Here is an 11,703-nt window from a genome sequence, read left to right as displayed (position 1 = left end):
CAAAGGTCGGACCCGTGATTTTTTGAGGGGTTTTCCTCGTTTTTTTTATGACGGATAACTTGGCCGTTGAGGATGGAATGAAACAAATCCAGTGGGAATCTGGTCTGGGAGTCAAAGGAGAGACCCGGGGCTTCCGAGCCTTTCATTCCCTGCCTTTATTCCCTTTTTCCCGCTCCGTTTGTGGTGGATTATGGGAACAGAGGCCCCGTCCTTTTGGAGCCCCCTCCTGCCAGCTGGAATTCCAGGGAGGCAGAGAAACCCTTCCAGGAATATCCGAGAAGGTGAGACGTGCTCAGACGTGATCCCCGTAACTCCAAAAACAACCCTTTCCTGCCAGTGGGACGGAGCCAAAATGTTGGATTCGGGAATTCCCACAGGATTTCAAGGACACCTGAGCCACCCTGGGCTTTCAGCTCCGGCAAATCCCAGATTTTCTCCTCGCCAAGAGGAGCTGGCACAATTCCTTGAGCTCCACATCCTTTTGTCCTGAAGGAATCGTTCCTGGCAGGAGTTTTGCCTTCCCTTTCCTGCTTTTCCAGGTGAAATTCAATCTCCAAGCTCCTGTTGATTTTCTGCAGGCGGCTCCCAACGTTTCCTTCGGGATACGATTCAGGAGCCGAGCCAAAAGGCAGGAAAAGCCACAATAAAAATTCCGATGGAAAATTTTACCAAGCTTGGAGTGAACCCGGGGATTTTAAGGAAAACCTCCGGGCGTTCCCGCAGCTTCCCAGCCACCAGGAACAGCCAGGTTTTCCCATTTTGGGAAGAGCAAAATGTCCTCCAGGAGCTTTCGAGCTTCCAGGGGACAGGAGAAGGAACCTTCCCTCGAAATTCCCAGCTCCAGACTCATCCCAGAAAGTTGGGAAGTTAAACTTTATAGTCTGGAACGATCCTTCCACTCTTCCCACTTTTCTTGCCGGGAGCCAGAGCTGCTTCCTTGGCCTCCCTCTGCTTTTCCTGGCCCTGATATTCCACGTCTGCAGCTCCGGGAAAGGGAAGCGTTTAAATAAATCCGATGATGGGATTGATCCTGCAGGAGCCGAAGATCCATCTTGAGGCAAACCCGAGTGCTTTTCCCCGGAGTTTCTTGGGAACGCTCCACGTCCCGGCAGTCTTTGACTCCGCCGGGATTTGGGTTGTGCTCCCTGTGTAAAACAAGCGCTAGGCAATCCCGGAATTCCAGGATTTGGGTTGGGAGGGATCTGGAGGATGATCCCATTCCCACTCCTGCCGTGGGCTGAGACACATCCCGTTATCCCAGGGTGATCCAGCCTGGCCTCGGACACTTCCAGGGATCCAGGGGCAGCCACGGCTTCTCTGGGAATTCCAGCCCAGCCAGGAATCCCTTCCCAATATCCCATCTAACCAGTGGGGAATCCATTCCCCGTGTCCTGTCCCTCCAGCCCTTGTCCCCAGCCTCTCTCCAGCTCCGAGTTTTCCCTGGATCGTTCTCTTCTCCAGGTTGAACATTCCCAGCTCTCATTCCCAGCCTGTCAATATTCCCAGCATTTCCAATTCTTCTACTGGAATGACTCCACCAGCAAAATCCCGGCTCCGGTTTTCCATAACTTCTGCCAGCAGGAAGAGGAATTTCTGAGGGAAACAAAGGTTTGACCCAGCCGTGGGATTGTGAGGATGGGAATGGGATCAGTGCTGGAGGAAAACGGGTTTTATTGGGAATTCTCAGCCTCTTGGCCAAGGAAGACCCTTTCCAAGTTGGGGGCTGCAACCTCTGGAACATCTGGAACCTCAAACGCAGAGCCAGCGAGAATTCCCAAAAAAGACGAGGGGAGAGATGAGGCCGGGAAATTTAAAAAAAAAAAAAATAAATAAAAAAAAAATTTCCTTTGGGAATTATCAGAGTTCCTGGATGACAAAACAACCCGAGGAATAAAAGAGAAACAATTAAAAAAAAAATATTTTAAAAAAAAAATAAAAAAAATCCCCAAAATTCCCAAAGTGGAGCCAAACCCAAGTAACAGCAGCAACTTTCCTGCTCCCGCCTTGAGTCTTGTTTTTTGGGACAAGGAGGGATGGAATCCCTCTTTTTCCTTGGAACGGGCTTCCCAGAGCTCCTGCTAAACCGAATCCCTGCTGTGGTTTGGAAAACGGGTCATAAAAACACCCAGGAGGGAATAAAAACACAACAGAGCCCCACAAATGCCTGGTTTTCCAAAGAAAAAAAAAACAAAAACACAAAATAAAACAAAACAAAACCTGCCCAGGATATTCCCTGCTCCAAGGGGAAGTGAGGCAGGGGAAAAAATTCCATCTTTTCCCGAGGGTTTGCAGAGGAGCGGGAAGGAGCTGAAGGGATCTGAGCTCCAGCCCCGGGATTCTCCACAGGAAGGGCAGAGATGCCCTCTCATGGGAGATCGTGGAATTATCCCTCTAAAATCCCCTCTTCCCAGATTTTTAAAGGAGTCTGTGCTCGTGGAAGTGGGAATCCGTATTTCCCGACTCTCCTTTGTAGGGTTTTGGGAAGGAAAAGCCGCCCTGGAATTTTCACTGCCCGGCCCGAAGCTGCAGATCCCGGTTTTCCTCTCAATCCTTTTGCTGGGAAAGGAGAAAGAAGGGAAATGTTGAGCCTGTGGAATGATAAAAGTCTTGGGAAGGACGGGAATTGTCCTTTAATAAACGATGGAGAGGAATCATGGGATGAGTCCTGCGGGTGCCACCGTGGAACCACCGATCCCGGTGAAACCAGGGAGAGTTTTCCATGCGGATGGAAAGAGCGGGAAGCGCCAGCTTCCTTCGGCTGCTCGGGATCGGGACACGCTCCACGAAGGAGGAATTTTATACCTGAGATGTTTTGGGACGTTAAACCAGCCGAAGGGGGTTCATGGGCTGGGAGGTTTTGGCTTCCCAGAAATTCCTCCAGGCTGGGAATCGACTTGGGAATAGGAGAATTCCGGAGTTAAGGGCATTCACGGCTCCACACTGCGCGGAAAGGATTGGATTGAAGCTGAAGGAGAGCAGGATGGATGGGATACTGGGAAGGAATTCCTGGCAGGGAGGGCAGGGAGGGACTGGGATGGATTTCCTGGAGAAGCTGGGGATTAATCATGGATTAATGCTGAATAATGGATTAATGAGTAACGATAGGAGAGAAACGGAGCAGCCTGGAGGGAAAACTTGAAAGAAAAAAAATTCAGCTTGGTCTTGGATGGAGGATTGGGAAAAGCTTCTGCTGCGTGGCTGAATCCCAGAATCCTGGAATGGTTTGGGAAGGAAAGGGCTGAAAGCTCATCCCATTCCCAGCTCCCACTGTCCCAGGCTGATCCAAGCCCCGGTGTCCAACCTGGCCTTGGGGACTGCCAGGGATCCAGGGGCAGCCACAGCTGCTCTGGGAATTCCAGCCCAGCCAGGAATCCCTTCCCAATCTCCCATCCAGCCCTGCCCTCTGGCACTGGGAGCCATCCCCTGTGTCCTGTCCCTCCAGCCCTTGTCCCCAGTCCCTCTGCAGCTCTCCTGGAGCCCCTCCAGGCCCTGCCAGGGGCTCGGAGCTCTCCCTTTGTTCTCCAGTCTGAAGGGACAAAGAAAGGGATAATCCCGACGGGATACCGGATTTTGGAGGGGTTTGGACAGCCTCTCCCTGTTCCTATCACTATTCCCATTCCTGTTTCTATTTCTATCTCTATTTCTATTTCTATCCCTATCCCTGTCCCTGTCCCCATCTGTATCCCTGTTCCTATCCCTGTTCCTATCCCTGTTCCTATCCCTGTTCCTATCCCTGTTCCGATCCCTATCCCTATCCCTACACCTATCCCTATCCCTATCCCTACACCTATCCCTATCCCTATCCCTATCCCTATCCCTACACCTATCCCTATCCCTATCCCTGTCCCTGTCCCTATCCCTATCCCTACACCTATCCCTGTCCCTATCCCTATCCCTATCCCTATCCCTATCCCTATCCCTATCCCTGTCCCTGTCCCTATCCCTATCCCTATCCCTGTTCCGATCCCTATCCCTATCCCTGTCCCTATCCCTGTCCCTGTCCCTGTCCCTGTCCCTGTTCCTATCCCTATCCCTATCCCTATCCCTATCCCTGTCCCTATCCCTATCCCTATCCCTATCCCTTCCCTATCCCTATCCCTATCCCTATCCCTACACCTATCCCTATCCCTATCCCTATCCCTATCCCCATCCTGTCCCTGTCCCTATCCCTGTCCCTGTCCCTGTCCCTGTCCCTATCCCTATCCCTATCCCTATCCCTGTCCCTATCCCTATCCCTATCCCTATCCCTATCCCTGTCCCTATCCCTATCCCTATCCCTGTCCCTATCCCTATCCCTACACCTATCCCTATCCCTGTCCCTATTCCTATCCCTATCCCTGTCCCTATCCCTGTCCCTGTCCCTGTCCCTGTCCCTGTCCCTGTCCCTGTTCCCATTCCTCTGGATTTTGCCTCGCTCATTCCCAGGGCTCTGCACCTTCCCGGGATCAGCCCTCCCCAGCCTTTCCATGTTTGTTCCCGCCCTGCTGTATCCCAGACCAGAATTCCACCGGGATGGTCTCTTCCTGACCCAATTCCAGCACTCCAAGGCCTCTTCCCACCCCCTCACCCATGGAAAAGTCTCTTTGCGGGGAGCTCCAGGAAAAGGGAGAGAGAAATCCTTGGAGCAGAAGGTCTGTGAGGGTTTTTCCCCCTCGCTCGTTCCAAATCCCGCTCTCCCTCCATCCCAGGAAATCCATCTTTTCCCTCTGCTCCGGAGATGGGAAGGAGCTCCTGGAGAACTTTTCTCCATAGGCAAAGCATTCAGAATTCCGACTTAACGAGGAGATTTTACAGGCTTCCAAACATTCCCTGGCTCCAGGCTCTCCCCCTGTGGTGGATCCCGAGGCCAACGCTTCCATGGGGGAATTATGATTTTGAAAAATTCCATTTGAAAGATCCCAAGGGAATTTATTAAGACTTCCTGTAAAAGGACAGGGAGTTTAATACAGAGGGGAGGGGGGGAAAAAAAAGAACAGGAATTTTGATTTCCAGCAGAACAGGGCTTGGCTTCATAAACGAAATTCCCTCACGGTCTCCCCCATCCTGTTCCCATCCCATTTTCCCCCCCCTCCTCATCCCATAAAACAGGGCCTGGGATCAATGCCCCGTGTGTATGGAAATAGAGAGGAATCCTGTCATTCCCAGGTTTTTCTGTGGGATGTGTCACGGAGCCGGGGCAGGGCTGGGAAGGGCACAAATCCTGGGCTGGCTGGAACGGGGAATTCTATATTTTTTTTTTTGCCTTGCAACCAAACTCTTCCGGGATTCTGGAATTCTGTGGGACACAGCCGGAACACTCCCGAAATCCAATGCGCTTTTCCTCACATCATTTATTTCCTCTTCTCCTTTCCGTTTTGTGTCGGGATTTCCAACCCCTCATTCCATAGGGAAGGGATCTCCCTCCATCCCGATCCACCCCAACAACCGGCGGCCGGTTTCCCTGCTGGATTCGATGGAATCCCAGGATTGCGCGAAGCAGGTTTTTTTTCCCAAAGGAATTCATTTACCTCCCCAAATCGATTCTCCCAATAAATCCCGCCTTTCCACAGCCAGGAATTTTTCCCCTCCACTCCAACCCCCAGCCCTTCGATCCCCTCATCCCTGGATTCCGAGGAGATCGGGATCCGACCTTCCCTTTTCCAAAGCAGCTCCTCAATAACTTGGGGAGTCCTGGCGCCTCCTCCTCGGCTGCTTCCAGGGCTCACTCCAAGATTCAGGAATCGTGTTTCACTCCATATTAATGCCTGAAATTTTATTATCCCGGGATCATAAAGAGCCCAGCTGCCGATGGCGGCCCCGGCCTCGGTAATTTCACCCCTCTGAATTCCCGGGATTGGATCCAGAGTTCCTCCGTGGGCGTGTGGAGGGAGCCCTCTGCAGATGGACGGATAAATTCACCCGCTCACAGGAAACATTCCCAGGAATCTGCTTTCCTCCCCACAGGCAGATCTCCGGGAAAGATGCTCTGGTGGGATACCAGGATCCTGGATCGGCCCTTCCCAAGGCCAGGTTAGCCTCCAAGGAAAAGTTTGGTTTATTCGGGATGTGGGATTCCCCCTTTTCCTGACCTTTTTCCTGCTCTCACAGAGGAGAGACCCGACAAGGCTCAGGAGCAAGAAGGGATCGGATCCAGGATTTCCTGAAGTTTTTCCTCATTTTGGCGAAGGATGCACCAGGATTTGGCAAACTGCTCCTTCCATCATTCCCTTCTCCCTAAAAACTTGGTTAGACACGGAATCGTAAAATCCTGGAATGGCTTGGAAGGGACCTCAAGGATGATTCCATTGAGCAGGGACACCTCCCACCATCCCAGCCTGCTCCAAGAGTCCAGCCTGGCCTTGGACACTTCCAGGGATCCAGGGGCAGCCACAGCTTCTCTGGGAATTCCATTCCAGTCCCTCCCCACATTCCCGGCCTGGAATTCCTTCCCCAAATCCCATCTAAGCCCCTGGAGAACAGGGAAGAGCCCCCGTGCTGGTTCAATCCCCAACAGCCCCTGGTTTTGGAGCAGGGATCAGAATTTCCCGGGACTGCAATCATGGGAGCAGGGAAATGCAGCCCTTTCCCCTCCCCTGAGGTGTTAATTCCCAATAAAACCCTCGATCCGGAGCTACCGGAATTCCTGCGCCTGCTGATGAGTTAATTAAACAAATTGTCCATGGAGCGGCGGCTGGAACAGAGTAGAACAGCGGGATAACGAGGGGACACCACGGGGACATCGGGAGAGGAGCCTCTGGAAGTGCCGGGCACCATTTGGGATTTCCAAGGACACCCGAGGACGGTTTAGGAATCTAAAATTCCCTTTCCACCTGAATTATTCCACTGGAATTTTTCTCCACTGGGCTTCTGAGCACCACCCGATGAGGGGCAACCGGAGATCCTGGATCTTGTGTCATCCCAAATTTCTCGAGCCTTGGGGGCACCTCCCTGTCACTGGACAGCAGGAAATCCGGGACACCCCGGAATTCCGGAGGTGTGGAGCAGGAAGAGATGACAGAGGTAAGGAGAGGATCCCGGAAAGGACAGGAACGACGAGGATGGCAGGGAGAAGCTCCAGCCAGGAGCAGGAAAGTGAGGAAGGAAGCCAGGAGCGGGAAAAAAATCAGAGGTTTCCTTGTGGAAAGATATCCAGAATATTGGAGAGGGTTTTCCGAAAGTCTGGGAGCAGCCTGAGCACATCCCAACCCTCTGGGTGCGGTTCCAGCTGAAAAAGCAAATCATGGAGAAGCCACCATTCCTCAAAGGCGCCCAAGAGGTGGGAGAGGGACAGCAGAGCAGGGGCCAGGGGATCCAGGTGGATTTTTCCTGGAGGCACTCGGCATCTCTGGGAACAGCAGGACCAACGCTTCCCGAACATTCCTTGGGGTGGAAAGGAATTCCCTGCTCTCCCGGCAAAAATTTCGGGAGGTTTTGGGCTTGATGGCGCACGAAAGAATTTGGGATTGATTGGGCTGGAGTAGGAGATGACCATGGAAGGGGATGATCCCGAAGGTCCCTTCCAACCCAAAGCATTCCATGATTTCGTGACGATTCCGGCACGGAAAAGGACGCTCTGCCTCGGAATTCTGCCGTAGCCGGGACCGAGGTGGAACAGAACTCGCCCCAGGACATTCCCAACTCCCATCTTCCTGCTGGGCCAAGGATAAACTCCAGCAAAATCCCGGCCCCTCGTCCCACCCCGCTTCACAGCTCCGTGGGGAATCCAGGGATAAAGCTCCCGTCCGTCCCAACACAATCCCGCCCTGGAATCTTCTGCTTCTCCAAACGCACACAACGGGACTGCGGGGAGGCGGCGAACGAGGCTGGAATAACTCCAGGGGAGCAGCGGGAGGGGCCCGGCATGCGGCTGGAATTAGCGGAGAGGGGAATTGTAAACAACCGGGGAAAACGTGCCTGAAATTAATTTTTAGGGCCGAATGGGATTTTGCTTGGAGCGGAGTCAGGAACGGGAATCTTTCCAGGGCAGGAGGAGGAGGAGGAGGAGGCGCTTTGCATAAATTTGCATCCTGACGTTGGCTGGATCTTCCCGGGGGGGTCGGAGCTGGGAGCGGGAGTGCGTCCCTGCAAGGAGGATTTGGGAATTGCGCGGCCGCAAGGAGGATTTGGGAATTGCTTTAGTCGTTATCCGCGGCTCCCCTCGGGAAGATTTAATGGGGACACAGGCACCTTGAAGCCTGGATTCTTGGAATGGCGTGGGGTGAAAGAGCGGGAAAGGGAAGGACGTTGGTGTTGTCATGTGTGAAGGGGAGGGGATTTTTAATTCCATAGGGATGGGAATTCTGATACCCCCCCCGCCCCAGGATGGATTGAAGGCTGTGGAAGAAGGGATGAGGTGTTTTGGGAAGAGAAATGATCACAGAATAGGATCAGGGAATGGTTTGGGATGGAAGTTCGGGATCATCCCGCTCCACCCCTGCCATGGGCAGGGACAACTTCCACAATCCCAGGCTGCTCCAAGCCCCGCCCAACCCAAACCATTCGGGTCCCTTCCACCCCAAACCAGTCTGGAATTCCATCATTCCATGATCCCGTGAGCAATCACAGCAGGAAATTCCTGCCAGATCCCCAAACCCCTCAGTTTTCCCTGATGCTCATCCCGGCTGATTTTGAGGAAAAGCCCGGGAATTAAATCATTCCCTATTGATTAGGCTGTGCTTTAATTTGCAATTATGTCCATTTACCTCCCATCCCGCTTCACGTCCTGCTTGGAAAATGGGATCCGCATGGATCTGGATCAAACTCACCAAAGTCAGCAGAAGTTTTTCCCTGGATTTCCAAAGGCTCCGGCTCTGCCTCTTTATCCCTTCGCAGGGAGGTGCCTGGTTGGAATCTCCACCTCCAAAACGCCAGCAGGGATCAAAGGAGCGTCGAGAAGGTCCAAATTCCTTCGCTCCATTATCCCCACAGGATGAGGAAGGATTTCCATCCTCACTGGAGGCAATAAAATCATCCCCATGGGATCACTGGGAGGTGGGAATGTTCGAACACGACTTCCTGACAAATTTGAAGGTTCTTCATCGTCCAGACTCAAAGGTCCTTCAACAGCCAGACTTCTCCTTCATCATCCAAACTCAAAGGTCCATCATCCAAACTTCTCCATCATCATCCAAATTCCTCCTTCATCATCCAAACTTCTCCTTCATCACCTAAACTCAAAGGTTCTTCATCATCCAAATTCCTCCTTCATCAGCCAAACTTCTCCATCATCAGCCAAATTCCTCCTTCATTGTCCAAATTCCTCCTTCATTGTCCAAACTTATCCTTCATCATCCAACTCAAAGGTCCTTCATCAGCCAAATTTCTCCATCATCAGCCAAATTCCTCCTTCATCTCCCAAACTTCCTCTTCACCTCCCAAACTCAAGGATCCTCCATCATCCAAATCCCTTCTTCATCATCCAAACTTCCTCTTCATCTCCCAAACTTGTCCTTCATCATCCAAACTTCTCCATCATCAGCCAAATTCCTCCTTCATCATCCAAACTTTTCCTTCGTCACCCAAACTCAAAGGTCCTTCATCAGCCAAATTCCTTCTTCATCTCCCAAACTTCTCCATCATCAGCCAAATTCCTCCTTCATCTCCCGAACTCGAGGATCCTTCATCATCCAAACTTCTCCTTCATCTCCCAAATTCAAAGGTCTCTCATCAGCCAAACTTGTCCTTCATCAGCCAAATTCCTCCTTCATCATCCAAACTTCTTCTTCATCTCCCAAACTCGTCCTTCATCATCCAAACTTCTCCATCATCAGCCAAACTCAAAAGTTCATCAGCCAAATTCGTCCTTTATCTCCCAAACTCAAGGATCCTCCATCACCCGAACTTCTCCTTCATCTCCCAAATTCAAATGTCCCTCATCAGCCAAACTTATCCTTCTTCATCCAAACTTCTCCGTCATCTCCCAAACTCGAGGATCCTTCATCATCCAAACTTCTCCATCATCAGCCAAATTCCTCCTTCATTGTCCAAACTTCTCCATCATTATCCAAACTTCCTCTTCATCTCCCAAACTCGAGGATCCTCCATCAGCCAAATTCCTCCTTCATCTCCCAAACTTCTCCTTCATCTCCCAAACTCGAGGTTCCTTCATCATCCAAACTTCTCCATCATTGTCCAAACTTCTCCTTCATCTCCCAAATTCAAAGGCCCCTCATCAGCCAAACTTCTCCTTCATCATCCAACTCAAAAGTCCTTCATCATCCAGACTTCTCCATCATCATCCAAACTTCTCCTTCATCTCCCAAACTCGAGGATCCTCCACCAGCCAAACCCCTCCTGACTTCCACAAGTTTTAGGCAGCGAAGGGACAAAGGAGAGCAGAATCCTCACGGGATTGAGGTGTGGAGTTACCTCCCAGCGGGACCTTCAGAGGAACCTTCCAGATCCTTCTAAACTCCACCCCACATCCCAAATACCTGTCCCAGCTTCCCAGCGGGGAGAACGTGGGAAGAAGAGGAGCTTCTCCTGTACTTCAGGCCTCCCCGAGACTTCCAGGCATTTCCACTAATAAACTTTCCAGGCCGTCTTTTTCTTTGGCACAATCCGACCCCAACTCCAAACGGAGACCAACTGGGAATTTTTTGTCTTCCCTGACTCCGAGCGTTGACAGGCACGGGAAGAGCCTCCTCCCTACATCCCCAACCGCCGGAGCGTTTTGGCGCTCCCGACTTTTGCTCCATGTGGAGACACGGACGGGTCCTTCAGGAATTCCACACTTCAGCTGCTCCTCAGCTTTCTGAAGGACACGATCCCAGTAGCTCCGGTGCCCCCAGGAAGCGTTTTGGAAAACATCAAGCCAGGACGACTCTGCCAAGTATTCCCGGGGCGAGAACCACCCTCAGCTTCCCAAACATCCATAATTCTCCGTTAAATGCAGAGGGAATGCCAAGCCCTTCCTTCTTTTCATGTCATTATTTTTGGGAACAATAGGTCAAAATCCCGCAGCCGGGCAGCTGGAAAGGAAACGCTCCCGGGAAAAACCATTCCTGGTGCTACCTGGGTGGGATGAGCTCATCCAACTTCCACTTTTCCTCAATCCCGCGGATGTCCCGGAGGGAAAAAAAAATCCTTAATAAAAGCAGGGAATTGTTATTTTTAGTTACATGTACAGTCTCCAAACGCCTCCAAGACGTTTTATTCCTTCCAGCTCCATCCGCCGCAGATGGAGCCCGGGAAGGGCCGTGGGAGGTTGGGCTCCCGTTGAAAATTCCTTTTTATTGGACGTTTTCTGCTCTCCAACAATCACGTCATAAATTCAGCAGGACTTTTATGGGAACTCCCGGGGTGTTTTTATTCCAAATATCATAATACGAGGGAGGGTGGGGGGGGGGGGGGAAAAAAACACTACAGAGCTGGAAGCAGCTCCTGGTTTTCTTGTTTTAACAGGGATTTTTTTTCTTTTTTAAAGGAAGAACCGCTCCGAACCAACGGCAAAAACTCTTCAGGAGCGGCCTCGCTGGGCCAAGGAAAGGGGTTGGGGTTCTGGAATTTTCTGCTGGAAAAGGGTGCCCAGGGATGGGATTCTGCCCCTCTGCCCCCTCAGGTGATTCCCGACCTGCAGAGCTGCTCCAGCCCTGGATCCCAACATCCACAGGGCCTGGAGCTGCTGGAGCGATCCAGAGCAGGGCACGGAGCTGCTGCAGGGCTGGAGCCAGGCTGGGAGAGCTGGGAATGTTCCCCTGGAGAGGAGAAGGCTCCAGGGAGAGC

The sequence above is a fragment of the Hirundo rustica genome, assembly GCF_015227805.2.
Source record: "Hirundo rustica isolate bHirRus1 chromosome 1 unlocalized genomic scaffold, bHirRus1.pri.v3 SUPER_1_unloc_3, whole genome shotgun sequence".
In the NCBI taxonomy this organism is placed as follows: domain Eukaryota; kingdom Metazoa; phylum Chordata; class Aves; order Passeriformes; family Hirundinidae; genus Hirundo; species Hirundo rustica.
This window is presented reverse-complemented; position numbering follows the sequence as displayed.